Below are 16913 nucleotides of genomic sequence, written 5' to 3' on the forward strand. Positions count from 1 at the left end.
TAAAAAAAGTTCGACTTGAAACGCCGCGAAGCTAAGGCATGGAAGGCTGTGTAAAAAGCTGCGCAATATGTGAAACTTTGGAGGTTGTCACGTAGTTCGTTTGGGTTTACGTGTCTCCCTCAAAACTCTTTTTCTATGCGCACAAAACTGTTTCTTGACGCCGACCAGCTGAACAACTCTTACTTCCGTGCTAAGCGTACGGGAATTATTTAAAATGAGCCACTCGAAGAACCGGGCCTTAAATGTTTTCCGCTCGAGAAACGGGATTTCTTGTGAATAATGCAATGGGCCGTGAGCATCATTAATATAACACGAGCGTTGTGATGTGACGGCAAAAACAGAGATAAATGAGAATACGCAACGAAAGAGTGCACAAAACAGTTTCGCGAAACCGAAAAAAAAAAAACTTCGCTCCGGGGCACGATGAAGTTCAAGAGAGGTCTTTGAACCGAACCGAACACCAAGACCAAGCTTCTCTGCGCGACGGTCCTCCCACAGTCACCACGCATGCCTCAGTGCCCTGCGGCTAGGCCCGCTTGTTGTGCCGTCGCCAGCCGCGCCGCCTGACGTAAACGAGCGGAAATGACGTATGCGGCCGCTGTCGCGCGATGATGCCATTTCCGCGTTCTATACGCAACGAGAGGCGGGAGCGCACGCGCGTAGGAAGCGCCGCCATGCGTCGCAGGATACCGAATTACGCGGCGACATCCTCAGCGAACGTCGAGTAGTACGTCGCAGAGACCGGGCTGCTACGTAGACGTGCCCTCCACTTTCAAAGCACGTTCTTGCGTTATCTTTCGAATTTGCTTGTTTTATAGTTCTCTCATATTTTTTTTTTTTTAGTATTGAGAGCGCCATGCGTCTCGGCAGTGTGGCCTGCAACGTTTCTGTAGGGGGCTCGCAAGAAAAACAAGAGAATCGCGTCGAAGTCGAGAGAAAACGTGGCGCGATTGTAGCCTTTCACTACTCTCCTTTTACTTTTTTTTTTCTTTTTCAAATTCGTCTCCTTGAGCTTTTACGCTTCGTGTTCGTCGGGTTCATCGCAACCATATTTCTTGTTCCCGGCAACGAGTGTTGTGCCACTGCCATCTCCACCGGAAAACTTAAAAATATAATGAAGTGAAGAGGAAAGAAAGAGAAAAAAAAACGCAGTCTTGCAAGACGCGACTATACCCCCCGCAAGGCTTTCGTCGGAAGGCCTGCCGTCGCCAGAATAAGTTGCCCCAGCGCGCTCTGCTCGGAACAGAGCACGGCCAACGGAAGCCAGCAATGCAGCGACAACACAATCAAGCACTCGTGTCGGCGGACGCGCTGCTCGCACGCAGGCAGCCCTGGCCTTTCTTTCGCGGACGCCGCCATAGTACTACAGAGAGAGATAGAAAGAGAGAGAGAGCCACAGAGAGAAAGAAGAGCGGAGGAAAGAGAAAGCGCTTTCGGGCTGCGGCTGCAATCTCGGGCGCTCGAAACGTGGCTTTTTGGAGAGCGGCACAGTGGAGACATGACGAAAAAAGAATGACTCTCGAGGCAGTCGTTTTGTTTCTTGTCGTCGAGGGACAAACGAACAAACAAGTGTGACCCAAATAGAAGAGAGGGACGCCAAAATGCGCAATTGTTATTCGCCGATGTCAGCTCCCCAACTTTATGAACCATACAGTGTTTCGTTATTAAAACATCGCCGTTATGAATCGAGAGAAGGTAGGCGCTTATGAATCTTTTTTTCTTCCTTGCGAGCGTCCGGAATTTTAACTCCTTTGTGTCTGTATAGCTAAGACATCTGAACTTCCTCACGTTACTTCTTGACACCTCAAAGAACTGAACAAGTTTATATTAAATTGCAACTTCTAATGTTCTAACATCATTGCACTATATTCCCTCGAGCGCAACTAATGGCATATCGAATAAGGCCATGCGTACAGTATGAATATATCAAAGCATGGCTAAATATCTTTTCTGCGTAATACGTGTAGTAGATGCAATTCCATGCACATGACTTTTTGAGCATATTTTCAAAGTCGTTAAGTCTGTCTTCTGTGTGTAAATATTTTGTACTCGAAGACTTTATGTAGAAAATCTGAACGGGACTTACTTTGTTCCTCTTGTATTCAAGGCGCGCTGTGCTTTCTCTTTTTTCAGGGTGCTGTGTTTCCATTGCTAATACAAGAAGGGGTTGCCGCCTCCAAAACAGGATGCCAACATCTCCACTCGCATCAAAATAAAACAAGCTTGAATTCACGGTATAAGCCTCCGGCCATCTGCTTCCAACCAGTCTAACTTTGTTTCAAATCTCCACAGTATTGGTTGGGAGGAGCATTATGGGTAAAGTGGAAAGTTTTAAACGGCATCCGCAAGGCGTTCGCGTAGGGGTCGACGACCCCTTCAGGGTAGGCCCGAGCCAGTACTGCTCGGGACAAGGAAAAGCATAGCCTTGTATACATACCTTTTATGAGGATGTCGCTACTGATATAAAGGTGCTCCTTTCTCGTGCACGGCATCGGTTCCCCGCAAAATGCTGGTCCAGATCCTCCGCGTCTGTGACGTCATGAAAGAAAACACAGCAGAAAAAAAATATTTCAGAATGATTTGTAGAACACATAGCACTGCTCATATGTTTGACCAGTAGCAAGCATGTATACGCAGCAGAAAAAGGAAACCCAAAAAGGTAGATTTTCGTGTTTGTTTGTTCGTTCGTTTTATTGTTTGTTTGTTTGTTTGTTTGTTTTGCACCATTTTATAACACGCGGCCACAATTACACCGCATGCCTCCTTTAATGACTTGTGCTACTGTTGTTTTTTGTTGTTTTTTTTCTCCGGAGTTAGCGACAGCGAATGGCCTTTAGTCCAGCCTCCGTACTCTCAGGCGGCCTCCTCTGTGCCTTTTCAGTTGAGATAGAACGGGCAAATCGAATACACACGCGACACAACCTTGATAAGAATAATGAGGACAGGTAGCAGGGGCGCCCGCACAGTGTTCCTCAAGGGATTAAAAGAACGAGAATTCAGGGAGTGAAAGAAAAAGAAAGAAAGAAATAAAAAAGTTAATTTCGGCCGGGGCAGTTCTTTTCCTGTTTATGTGCGGGCACCCGGGAAATAGCTTTTAAAGCTGCAGCATCTCCATTGCTGAACTACACTGCCATCAAATAGAAGCCAGCAGAGGAGTTTATACGGGAGAGCTGGTGGAGTGTAAAAGAGAAAAAAGGAATAAAAGAAGATTGCGAGACGACCCTCGCGTAGACCATTGTAGGCTGCCGGTGAACTCGCAGGGCAAATAGAAAACGCAGTGAGGGAATAATGTAAAAGAGGCAACGACCGCACTACTCCGAGTTCACTCTCGCGCTTGCTCGCTTCGCTCCGTTGGCCGTACGTACAACGGTGCGCTATAGCGCTGGCGTCGCGCCGAAGACATTGCAAGGGAGGGAGAAGACGGCCAACTACTTGGGAGCCGCATGCTAGGTGGGTGACTTAAATCGGGCTTTTTGTCGCGTTCCCCGTGAAGGCTTCGTTCGAAGGTTGTTGCCCTCGAAAGGGAGGCGACTCGAGCTGATGCGATCTTGTATTCATTTGTTTCTTCTTTCTTTTGTTTCGCTTTATCTGCTGTGTGCCCGGAATTTTTTTCTACAGGAGACGCGGAAAAGAAAAAAAAAGAACTAGGAGGTCTTGGGAAAGTGACCTTGCGATGGGTATGTACTGCGCGACTAAGGACAGTCCAGTTTTATGCAATGCGAGGCGAATAGCGTCACGATTGAAAGTAAGAATAGAGTACTAAAACAGCCCTGGAGATGACGATAGGAACTTCACGTGTATAGGCTTCATATGAAAGTTTAAAAGAACGTAATATCGGCTACGAAAGCTTGCTTAGTCATGTTACCAGCTAATGGAGCAAGCTCGTTCTCACGCGCATTTAGGCATTTCAGGCTTGAGTGATTGCTTCGAAACAAATTTCTTCCCGCACACTCGTATCCTGAGAACTTTTGTTGCCGATATTACAAGCGATGACAGCAGTTGCGCGCATCACTCATCAGACAGGCCATGAAACTGCCAGATTAGAAATGTGCGACGACGCAATAAGGAAGCAAGACGACCGAAATAATAGCAATGAATACTCGTTGCCTACACAACGCATGGGCCAGCTGGTTTTCTTTGTGTGGTAAAGAAAAAACTGAAATCGTGCTATTTGCCATACAAACGTAGCACCCTGACGACTTTTTTGAAACAGTCGGAAGGAAGGCGCTGCAGCAGGCGCGTATCCGGGGAAAGGGGGGGGGGGGGGGGGGGGGGGGGGTCCGAAGGCGGCCCGAGCCCTCTCTTCTACCCACTCAGTTCCTTCAGCAGTGCCCTTCTCGGGCATGTAATGCCAGGAAGACCCCCCCCCCCCCCCTCCCCCCCCAGGGTGCAAGAAACTACCGTGCCCCCCCCCCCCCCTAAAAAAAATACTGGCTACTACTGGCGCTACAGTAATTAGTAAAAAATTACTGGCGCTACAGTAATTAGTAGCTGAGAGCACGACAATGAAGCGTCAAGTATTTCATAGTGTTGAGTGGACGCCTCTCTGAAAAGTGCACTTGCGTGCCTTGTCTATAGCTTTCAGTTTAAAGCCTGTAATCGCCGGGGGCTAATGAGAACTGAGTGATGACAGGGAGAAAAGAATATAAAATCTCCATTACTCGTCACAGGCTAATATTCAGGTACTTAGCTGGCCCTAAAAAGGAACTCAAAAGCGTTTATACCACACCAACAGCTACAGGCAATGAATATGGTCTATAAAAGTGTGGTATCTGCTTTGTCAAGCCTCTTCAAGACACACAGTTCTGCGTCTTTTCGCTTGTTAACTACGGAGCAAAAGAACTCGGCGAAAAGGCGCGCAATTCTGCCTCTAGCATTGGGAAGAAGCACACAGACAAAGGTTAAGGCTATTCATAATCTAGGACTACAGAGTACAGGCACAATACAGCCATAGTCTACGCACCCCGAAAGTCGGATAACTACTGCAAGGCACAAATGAAAATGTCTTGACGTCTTCAACTCCATCCCGGGTGTACAGAGTCGATCACACTTGTCTGGAGCACTCCTGCGGTGCAACCCAGTGGAAATAAAGCGAAATTCTGAAGTAGGTATTTACTTTCACTGATAATAATTGCGTTGGAGAGCAGCCCAACAGACATGTGAACCGCGCAAGCACCAGTGCGTTATCCCCAGTAAAGCAGCTGCGATAAGATTTAATTTAATTTGCTCCACAGCACGCCACTCAAGCGCTCTAGACAAGTGTGATCGCCTCTGTACTATCTATGTCCTTCGCCGCACATCAAGTTGCAAAAGAATGGCAGTATATCAAAGTGTTCATGTGCAGAGGTGGGATTTGACCTCAAAAATCGGGACTTCACCTCAACCTCAAATAGAATTTGCCGAGCTCACTCAACCTCAACCTCATCAGTCGATGTTGAGGTCTCCTTACACGCCCTCACTTCACTTTTCCTGAGGCCACTGCTGACCTCACACAACCTCACCTCAACCTCAAACTGTGAGGTTGAGGTCCGCTGCTCGACCTCAGAAGACAAACAAAAAACAAAAAAGCGATTAAGAAGTTTTTCAGTTAAAAACAATTCTGAGAATCCTGTGAGACAGCAAAGCCAAAATGATGATGGTATTGTTTAATAAGGTGAGTACAGACATTGATACGCACGCAATAGGAGAAGCTTATAATCTGGGATGAACCCTCAGAGAGTATATGGCCTGCAGGCAGGGGTGTCCCATACGCGGTTACCACTAGTACGTCGGTGAGTACTTTATATGTGTCAATATTTGGCAACCTGCTTCGTGTATATTTGTTCGTATTCGAAGCCTCTCGCTCATTCACGCACGAACCGGCTATTGACAAACACAGCCCTTCTACACCATCTACCAGAAATTGGGAGGAGAGGTGAGCTATTCACGATACTCTTTTCAGGCTTGAGAATAGTTACCGAATATAAAGAAACTGGTCGTCAATGCTCTTTACATTGTGACGGTTATGCAGACGCATATCAGAATATCTCGATTTTCTAGCTCTATCCGGCATTGCGAGAATGCTATTTTCAGTGCTCTGTATGTTGCCTTCGAAAACACTTAACAAGCTGCGACTGTGGTACACAAACAGTAGCACGTTGTATTTATATCTGTGTAGAAGTGAGCGGCTTCTTTTATTAATCCGAAAGCATTAGATGGCTCACTTTCAAGTTAATATTCGCAAAAAAGTGCCCGCAAGAAACGGCGCCATGCGACGTCACGTCCCGACGAGTCACGCGACGATGTTGACGTCACATAATTATTTAATGCTAATTAATATAGTTAGGTAACGCTAAGACTGACTAGTATAATTAGTGATGGCATCATGTGAGTGTGACGTCATACCAGGTGACGTGACAGCGATGTAATGTGCCATCAAACCTAGTCACGTGACGACGCTGTAATATGACATCCCACTCGCGTGACAACGACAATTTCTCGTCATACAAGGCCCCCATTCACCCCCTTCCACCACCCTTTCAAGATCCATATGGATCCCATATTACTACACATGCGCGCATGACGCATTAAAAAGCGCGCCCACAACCCGCTCCACATTAATGATATTCGGATTATCCAGCAGGTAAACGCACCAGTTCTCATGTATGACATACTGCAAAGATCATGACACAAGCCTTTGACTCTCGAGATGATGGCGATTATGATGATGCTAACAATGTATCCTTATGAGCCCGGGGAAGTCTGATATAGCGCTACCAAATTAAAAGTTGCCAGAATATTGATTAAATATAGTAAATTACCCAGCAACCGAAGTATTGATATTATTGTGCGGCAAAATACGAATACTTGCACCTAATAATTAAGGATGATGATGTTGATGTTCCTGAGAGGTCAAGACCCTCCCCCGCTTTTGCCACATCCCTCCAGATGGCGATGGTAATGGTTTCGAAATCTTGAGAATTCTCTGATGACTCGGAGAACCCGCGGCATTTTGAAAGATAGAGCTAGATTACGTCTTCGAACAGTGTGCCAGCTATTAAAATCACACGGGTCAAAACAACTGGCCTAGAGTGGGAAGCGGGAACAGCTCTCTCTATCAAGAGCACCATGGCTCTCCGCTCAAATTTTCCCGCAGCGAAATATTTTTCCGAGCCGCCCCCCCCCCCCCCCTTCCCACCTCGGAGAAAAAAAGTCGCCTGAGTACTCATACACCTTAACAGAATTCTGGGTACCATTTCGTCTACCAGTCTGAGACAAGCTACTTTTTAGTCAATCACTTGTTTTCCTTCAAAACTGAACTAATCTATGGTACGCCAGCATCCTCGACGTTTTTTACCCACGAGCACCGCGCGAGAATTCTGCGAAGCCGTTTAAGGCGAAAGATGGGTCTCAGAAAAACATTTTAAGAAAAGATAACGTGTAGTGCCTGGTCGTCTGCGAGGCAGGCCGCCAACCTAACTGATCCCATACGAGAAAAGAAAAAAAAACAGAGAATGATTAGAAACATACATACAAAAATCGCACACAAAAAACAGAAGCGAACAACAGTGTGCCCTATTAAACGTCATATTAGAAGGTTTGAAAAAGCGACTCAGCAGCACAGCGCGAGCATGTAATTAGTTCTAATCCCACATCTTCATTAAAAGAAGGAAAAGGAATCAGCTACCACATCACCATACAATCATTATAGTCTTGCATATGTTACCGCTGTAACACCGCTATGCTGGTACGTTCGCCCCGTGCTGCGGTATTTCAGCATAATATGTGAGTTTCCGAGAAGGAACAAGGAACCGGAGACCAAAAGAAAGGTTATTCGGAAGGATAAAGAAGTGAAATTATATTTGCATCTGCTTGCATTACGGAACGGGAATATACAGAAGTAGTGTGAGATTCGAAAGGTGAAGACACCAATCAAAAGCTTCGACGGTGCTATACAGGTTTTTTTTCTGGCTTCGTTCTCTTTTCATCGAATCAGCTGGTGTCCTTGTTAGGAACCACCTGAATCACATTATCTCGCCTATGCCGACTAATCCAATTTCTGTCAAGTCAGGTTGTAATGTACAGCAGGATCCCCTTTATTCGACTGCAAGGTAAGAGCCATGACGTCAGCGCCAACAACGAGCATGAACACGAAGCAGTCTTGCTTGAGGCCATCCGCGATGCGACGAATTTATTGCGTGCTTGTTGGACTGGACTTATTTGTTTGCGGCATCAAACAAAGCTACCGTGGGTCAACGTGAGTTATGTGCTTTGCACGCTCCCGGGAGTTTGAGCCGACCGGCAGGCAGCTGGGTGCTACGCCAGCGGGGCAAGGGGGAGGGAGAGTGGCGTGCTTTGACAGTAACACTCCTTCCGGGAAGACCAGAGGGGTGCGCCTTCCTGTAGGCTCGGACTGAACGGACATTACTGCGCAGCACCGGAAGCTAAGAGGGGACTGTGGCATCCGGTTGTCCAAACACGGGAAACCGAACACCAAGCGTTATTGCATGAACACTGCGGTGATGCGCTGCAACTCCGCTTCGGAAGCGGGGCTCGTCGGAGTAAAGCGTGACAACTGAAAAAGTCTCGAGCTCAAAATTTCGACCTCACTGAATGATGACCTCACTCAACCTCAAACTCACGCGTGAGGTTGACGTCTGATTTGCTGACCTCACTCACAAAATTTCGAGCCGTCGCCGACCTCAGCTCAACCTCACCTCACGACGTGAGGTTAAGGTCATTTTGAGGTTGAAGTCGACCTCATGAGGTCGAAACCTCATGAGGTTTCCCACCTCTGTTCATGTGAAAACGCGTACAGCGCCCAATACTTACGTTGCTACTTGCTCGTACTTCACGTGCTACGTTAACATATGTCGACGAAACCTTCAATAACGTTTGTTGCTGAGCTAGTTGGATATGCATGTAACACTTAAAAAACAAGGCACTACAAACCACACGAGACAAGACAGGCGCCTGCACCGCCGTCCTGTCTTGTCTCGTGTGGTTTGTAGCGCCGTGTTTCTTGAAGTGTAACAATTAAAACTTGTTAGCGTGCGTTTTTATACTTCCATGTACAGGGCCAAAGCTGCACAATTGGGAAGCAATCGAAGTCAATTTCTTGTTCTTCCTCTCTTCCGTTCCTAGATTACCACAAACGCGTGAATACTGGCGCTGACGACGGTACGAATGTGCCAATTCCCAGGCGCGAATATTTATATATATATATATATATATATATATATATATATATATATATATATATATATATATATATATATATATATATATATATATATATATATATATATATATATATATATATATATATATATATATATATATATATATATAAATATTCGCGCCTGGGAATTGGCACATTCGTACCGTCGCCAGCGCGAGTATATATATATATATATATATATATATATATATATATATATATATTATATATATATATATATATATATATATATATATATAAATAAATATTCGCGCCTGGGAATTGGCACATTCGTACCGTCGCCAGCGCGAGTATATATATATATATATATACGCTCTAAGCTCGAGCGATTCCAGACAAACGGCCACGCCCCCGGCATATTGTTTCCTTTCCTCTCGCAACCAAACGAACAGCGGGACAAAAACGAGCACAATTTTAAACAAGACACACTGGCAGAAACAAAGACACGGCCGCCTTTCCCTGCACACCAAGGGAGGAGCACCTGGTGAAGCACGGGAAGTAAATTGAAAGAAACGAGATGAATGACAAGAAAAAAGCACTGCGAAAAAAAAGCACAGCTATAAAGAATCAGGAACTGAACACGGAACGGCTTGCGCCGTTCTTCAATAAAATTCTCTTGTTTGCCGTAGCAAGTGAAGCACACGGAATGACGCTCACACTTCAACAACGCCTCGGGTTGCGTCAAGGCAAGAAGAGCGGCGCGCGAAACGACGACTCGAGTTCTCGCTACGAACAACGTTCCTTCTCCGCCACTTCTCTCTTTCCCTCTCCCCCCGTTTCCCGTCTCTTCACAACCAACCCACTTCCACGAGCGCTGTCCCATATGGCCGTGTCTTCCTCCCTCCTCCGACTACGCTCAGGGGGCGCGCACACCTTATTTCGACGTTTCTGGCCGACGCACGCACTATCGGAAAACGATTTCTGGCCTGAAGTGGGCGACCGAAAGGAGAGGTGAGGACGCGAGTTTTCGACGCTGCGCGCAGCTTGCGTTCTCTACAGAAGACCATATACTTTTGGCTTAACGCAGGAGGCTTGGATGCACACTCGCGCTAACGCATTTTCCCGCCGCCGGAGGGAGAATCGAAGTGAGCGCAAGGCTGTGAGTGCATCTCAGAAATGTACCGCATATAAAAATAAATGAATAAAGAATAAGAAGAGTGTGCTTGGCGAGCGCATTATCACCGCCACGCAACAACGTTTCTCGGAGGCAGCTCTTTGATAAGTATGCATTCTAATGCGAGAGGGAATGAAATACGGCGTAAATGGAATCCTTGACCGAAAATTCGCAAGAATTTATGACATCAGCAAAATATAAAAGTGGTCGTCCCGCAGAATGTAAGTACAATTGCGTCTGCCAAGTATAAGTAGGGTTGAGCCAGTCTGCTGAGTGTAAGTGCAGATGCGCAGATCTACTACGCCGTGGCCGATCGAAGAGCGAACACTGAGCGATGCCTCGCGCTCCTCTCCCTCTTGGATGCCGCGAAATTCTACACCTGGAGTCGCAGCGAGTGTATTTGCAGTAGTAGACAAGCAATTGTTAATGAGGCGACAAATGGGTGCATAGTTGGCTTTGGTACGTGTGGAGTTGGCCAAAAGTATCCAGGTCAGGCGGTCTACTACTGAGTCCCGTATTTGGGTATTTACGACACACAGGCAGCTCGAAGTCTCTGAATGATGAAGAGGAGTCTTGCCCTCATTCGTGAGGATCTGGGTAGCTTCAGAGGCATGGCAAAGGCCCGACTGTGCTGCTCAGAGGCAGACTACAGATCAACCAGAATACGGTTTCATTTGGTTATCCCGCAGGTGGGGAAGGGAAAATCAGGCGTAAAGAAGGAAAAGAGGGGAGAAGTAATCATAGATGTCAGTTAAACAAGTGCAAGCGACAAAGTCATTAAGCCATTAAAGGATACATTGGTACGCTTGGCGAGCATTTCTGAGCAACTGGAAATTTCATCGCACATCGCGGAAAGCGCGGATGTTACCGACCCGCCGTGGTGGCTCAGTATAGGGCGCTCGGCTACTGAGTGTTTTTTCCCGGGTTCGAACCCGACCGCGGCGGCTGCGTGTTTATGGAGGCAAAACGCTAAGGCGCCCGTGTGCTGTGCGATGTCAGTGCACGTTAAAGATCCCCAGGTGGTCGAAATTATTCCGGAGCCCTCGACTAAGGCCTCTTTCTTCCTTTCTTCTCTCACTCAATCCTTTATCCCTTCCCTTACGCCGCGGTTCAGGTGTCCAACGAGATATGAGACAGATATTGCGCCATTTACTTTTCCCCAAAACCAATTATATTATCTATGTTACCGTTTTCTGTCGATCACCTTATTCCTTACTGAAAAATAATAATTCAAACTGGGCGGGTTCTCGGCCGTAAGGTGCAAAGGCCAAAGAATGAAAGTCAACTGCTTCCCAGAAGATAAAAATTGCTATTCTTTTGAACTATCAACGCTAGAAAAGTGAAAACATATCTACGATTTAAATTGCCTGCCGTTCATATTTTGGTTTTCTTTCATTTGTTTTAACTCGGTATTGTTCTTACGTAAAACAATAGTTATCTTCATTGTATTGAGAGCTTTTATGTTGAGCATTGGTCTTCTTCGGTGCTCGCAAGCGAATTAAAGATTAAAGGGGCGTGGGCAGACAATTAGGCGGTAAGCCCGTACTGATTATCTGTGTGCACAAGACACGCGTGATATAAAAAATTCACACCGAGTTATAACTCAAAAAACAGTCCAAAAAGTGAAAGGTGGCTTCATTGCGCTAATGCTGCATTCCTCGTTGAAGTAATGCCAATATTACAGCGCGTTTGAGCTTTCTAAAGCAGGCGAAAGGCACCAACGTTTGAAGTGCGCATTTAGAAGGCTTCGGTTCTGGAGAAAAACGCGGTATCAGTGTAAAAAAAAAAAAAAAGGCATATATAGCTTTTTTTTTTTAAAGTATTGGAAACACGAACAGAGAGGTTGGATTAGGAGCCCCGAAAAGAAAAACAAATAAATCACTGCCAAAAGCAAATAATTTCCTCGCATAGAATTGGAAGTTTAGCTTACGCGCTTAACCTTAGCGTTCGCTTTGTTTTCCTATGGGAATTGGAAGTGTTTCGTTTTACTCATCTCCGGGTTGTCCGCGGCACGAAATAAGAAAACACAAGGAGTGGCGGACTAGGAAAGAAGCCAGGCCTCCACAACTACAACCGTGGAGTAACCGGCAATCTTACGTAATCGGTTCGCTGTTCGTGGCACCCCAGTTGTGTGCAGCACGCGGAATCCACTAAAGCCGAGGGAGTGAAAAAGACTTTACCGCGGTATGACAGCCTCGGAAGCAGCAACTCACATTGCACAGTTGCTAAGCAGGTAACACCGTTAAGGTTTCATGCAGCAGGACGTTTCAGAAAAGCCTCATTCCTGAACAGCAAACATGCGGACGACTCGACGTAAGGCAAGCCCGATGCCGGCGGAGTAATATGACGGTCGCTAATACTATTCCGCTTTTCGAGTGGACGAGGACTGGAGCTGCAGCTTTCAGAACGCTGCGCACAATCTCTCAGAAGGTGTTCACAAAGATGCGTCTGCTGTCTGCCCTTTTTATATTTTGTGTGCATTTGGGGAAGGCCTAGCAAACTTTAAAAAGCGAGCAAAGAAAAAATAAGATAAAAAGAAGTGATGGGAGTCTGCACAGGGAGCCCAGCTGATGGCCATGGACAGTGAACAGGCAAGGAGCGACAGAAAAGAAGCAAATCTCCACGCTAGCGCTGCTTGGGCCGCACCCCTAAATGCGAAGTCCAAACACCATCTCAGGTGAGGCGGTGGCCATCCTTCCGCGAGAGCGCAGCCGAGGAACGTATTGATTTTGAAGAAGGAAGGGATTAGGCGATCGAAAGGAAGGTGAATCGATTGATTGCGCAGCGGAAGGGGGAGAAAAGAAGCAGCCCAGCGAGTCGTGCTATTATAAAAAAAATGTAAAAAAAAAACAGAAGAGAAAGAAAGAAAGAAGGATCATGTCATGAAAAGACAAAAGCGAGCAATAACAGTTGAAAGAATTTCTTGAACTTGTCAAAGACGGCGAGGAAAAAACGAAGCAGAGTACGGGTTGCTTCGCGCACCGGCGTATGCAGTTCCAGCCCGGGAAGGCAAGAGGGACGACAATCAGGTGAAAGCACTAGCTTTTATGAAAGCTTTAAAGTAAAATACAGAGAAAAGCGAAAGCTACTGAACAGAACATGTGTGGGAGTGGAAGCAACTGCAGAAACTTCCAGACGAAGGAACTCGGAAGCTGAAAGGGAAGAAGCAAAGAATGAGAGTGACGAACAGAAATAAAAGTAGGAAATAAAGCAGACCGCACAGTCTAGACCGGTTTCTCATTGCGGTTACCTGCTCATTTTGAGAGAGAACAGAACTCATTTGATCTTGGTGGCCACAAGAAACGAAATTCCCCTGGACCAAGCAAACGGAAACAAGGCGAACAGCAACGACACTGAACAGAAGCCTCGACAGGAACATTCGTATTTCGTTGTTTCCCGTCTTTTTGATGCAGACGGGAGCCACCAGGAACGTCTTCCCTGCAAGTACCGTATTTTCACGGGCATAATGCCACCGAGTTCCACGAAGTCCGATCGAGTTTGGTAACGGGGTTTGCAGTGCCGAATAATAGCTAGGGGAATATCAGTACCCGGAACCTTATCGCCACACTAGCGAAGAAGTACTAGACAACACATCTGAACGAGACAAGAGAGCGAAAGCAGTATTTGATGTGCTCTGACCCTAATTTCATCTCCGACGTTTCGCAGATTTCGCTTAACAGTAAATCACGACAGAGTATTGAACTATCATTCTGTGCATTAGGTCAGCCTGCAGCGCCTGCAATTTGCTATCAGCCTGCAGTAAAGATTAGGCCACGCCGCTCTATATCCAGCCGAATATCAGACCCTATTCCCGTCTCTATACTCGGCCCTATACCTGACCCTATCTGGCCCTATACCTGGCCCTGTACCTGGCCCCATATCCGCATCTACACCGGGCTTTATACCTGGACATATATCCGGCTCTATGCCATGGCTTATACTTGGCTCTATACGTGACCCCATATATGGCCCTATACATGGCTCTACACCGGGCCCTAATTCGCCGCTATATAAGGTCCACCAGGGTAATGGTATCTGATCTACACTGCTACACTAGTATAGTTTTGTAATTTGAAATTGGTGAGCACATTCCATGAATACATAGCACAGCCAGCTCAAGTGCCGCTTGGTACAGAACACGCGAGCAGGAAGCCCCTGCTTGAAAAATGAATACAAATAAAAATAAGTGAGAAAGTAGCAAACGCAGAAAGTTCCAAATAGCACCGCGCAAAAGCAAGGCGTGAGAGGATGTGTTCCGCAAGGCACTGACGCGGCGTACGAAGACGCAGCTCCTTGCCAAGCAAATCCCAGGCTGCGATGCACTCCACCCAGCTTCGTCTCACGCTGCGCGTCGTGTGTTTTACCAGGGATTTGCTCGACTCATTGAAGACGCCGCGAGGGCGTGTGTATGTGTGTATACGTGTGCGTGCCAGCTGAGTCAGCACGGGATTCGCGTCTCCTCCGCGATAAGCCCAAGACCCCGGCTCTTTTCGCGCGCTTTTCCGCCCCCTTTTCCCGCTCCTTGAAGGAACAGGAGAAACCAGTCCCGAAGCCCGCGACACGGCCCGTCTCCCCGAATTCTCGTCCCGAGTCTTTCCCGGTGTTTTCCCAGTCTTGAGGAGGCAAGCACGTTTGAACGCAATAACTCCGGCTTTGCCATTCGGGATAGGCTTCTCCTTTTACTCCCTTCATTTCCTATTTACTCTCGCGCGTCAATGCTCACATCCGATTCGGTTTTTTTTTTTTTACCCGGCGAATGCAAGAGCAGCGCTTTGATCTCGCCTGAAAGAGTTTCGAGGCAGACCGCGGAGTGTGGAGCGCTGGTGCGACAGTGCACAGCAAAGCGTTAAGCCTTAAAAGAGTTAAGCCTTTCCTTCGGCAAAGCGTTCCCAGAGAGTTTCGGCAATCAAAAACGTCGCCGCGACCGCCGCCCGAATGCGAAAGAGCGAGCGATTAGACGCTCCGGGCCTAAAGCGGATTTTGAACGCTGAGCGGAGAAAGATTGTTGTAATCAGCATGCGCGTGTCTAAAGGTTAGCGCTCCGAACGGGAAAAAGAAAAAAATACGATTAGCTCCCGTGCCTCACAAGATCAGCGGAACGTATGCACGATTCGAGGACGGCTGTGAGCAGCGATTTCTAATGAACGTGATCCGTGTGCTGCTACCGCGTTTCTGGTATGAATATGTCGGGGGGATGACGGTGACTTAATGCAGGAAGCAGACATTTTTAGACACGAGGCGAAATTAAAGGTATGCCACCCGAATCCCCTTAGTTTAACCTGTGCAGGGTGGGTGTCGCGAGCATATATGAGGAAAGAGTGAGGAGGCACGGGGGGGGGGGGGGGGGGGGATAGACGGGGACGTTAACGATGAGAATTTCCGGTTGGCTAGCATAAACTGGGTGAAAGGGAAGAGGGTATTTAAAGGGGAAGGAGAAAAGAGGAGTTGATAATGAAGGATGCCAAGTAAGGAGATGTGTGCGGCAAACTCATAACCTGCACGGCAGACATAACGCCCTCAGGAAAGGGAACCGCGGAGATTACTGATTACCTCGAAATAAAAAAGAAAAAAAAGGAAGGGTATAGGGAGAGTCACTGCATTAAAAGCCCATTTGCGGATTTCACCGCACGCTGTGGTTAAATATGCTGGCCACATTTTGCACCCCCTTTAATTTTTGACTTGGATTACGTTTTTCCGCTGATGAAGCTCTCGTTCACAATATTAGCTCGTGGTATTGTTTCAGGATGTCAACGTCCTTTTTTTTAGTTTACTACCTCGAGAAACATACAGGTACCAACCAAATTTGCTTATGATTAAGGGAGAAGTATAGTTAGAAAATGAGTTCAAATAATAAAGAGATTGCCTTCATAAGGCTTGGGAAATATTCGTTCACGGCATGCTAATAAACTTTTTTTTCTTGTAGATGTGAGTGACTGTGTAGAAAAATCTCCTTCTAGTGGAGATTTTTACGTAAACTAAGTATACGTTGTGGATGTCTCAAGTTTTTATTCAGCAGAAAAAAAAGCTTTGAGCATGTTTAGCTCCTTCTCAAGTGCCTTCTCAAGTCTCAACTAACCTCGCTAACACCAGCGTCATGAGAATAACTGCTTCTTGGGTCGATCAACAAAATCGCCTTTTTTTTATGAAGAGGAAAACGGTGTGGCTTTATCTTCCGGATAACTAGCCCGTAAATCTTCAAGACAGGCGCAATTTCGCTACCCAGAAATTCCGTACAGACGCACTGCGCTGTCTTGCAGCGATGGTGGATAAATTTATAATGCAAATTTATGAGCACTGGAAGCACGCCTTACTCAGAAGTGATGAGCAGGAAATTACGTTGCGCGAGCCAAAAATAACGAAAGAAAAAAATATACAGGCATCGAGAAAAATGCTGCCTCTACGTATGCACCCGCTGACGCCCAGTATACGCGAAATAATGCGAACGTTATGCGGCGTTTGTCTCGCGCACATCATTTCCGGAATCATACTTAACTGCAGGAAGCGGACTACGATAACATCGACACAGGAGGGCATCATCATCAACTTTGGGCCGGATCTCTTTAAGCCGCCGTAATGACG

The 16913-nt window shown here is 46.7% G+C and overlaps 1 protein-coding gene across 1 annotated transcript in view; it reads right to left on the reverse strand.

Moving 5' to 3' along the window:
• The window catches only part of LOC144129231 (uncharacterized), a 278887-nt gene that overhangs the window by 91232 nt on the left and 170742 nt on the right, over positions 1-16913 (reverse strand). Inside the window, exon 4 of the mRNA XM_077663230.1 lies at positions 2438-2529. The gene's annotated coding sequence lies outside the window, so the exon portion shown is untranslated. The remainder of the gene's footprint in view (positions 1-2437; positions 2530-16913) is intronic.

This window comes from Amblyomma americanum, chromosome 4 (assembly GCF_052857255.1).
Source record: "Amblyomma americanum isolate KBUSLIRL-KWMA chromosome 4, ASM5285725v1, whole genome shotgun sequence".
NCBI classification, from domain to species: Eukaryota; Metazoa; Arthropoda; class Arachnida; order Ixodida; family Ixodidae; genus Amblyomma; species Amblyomma americanum.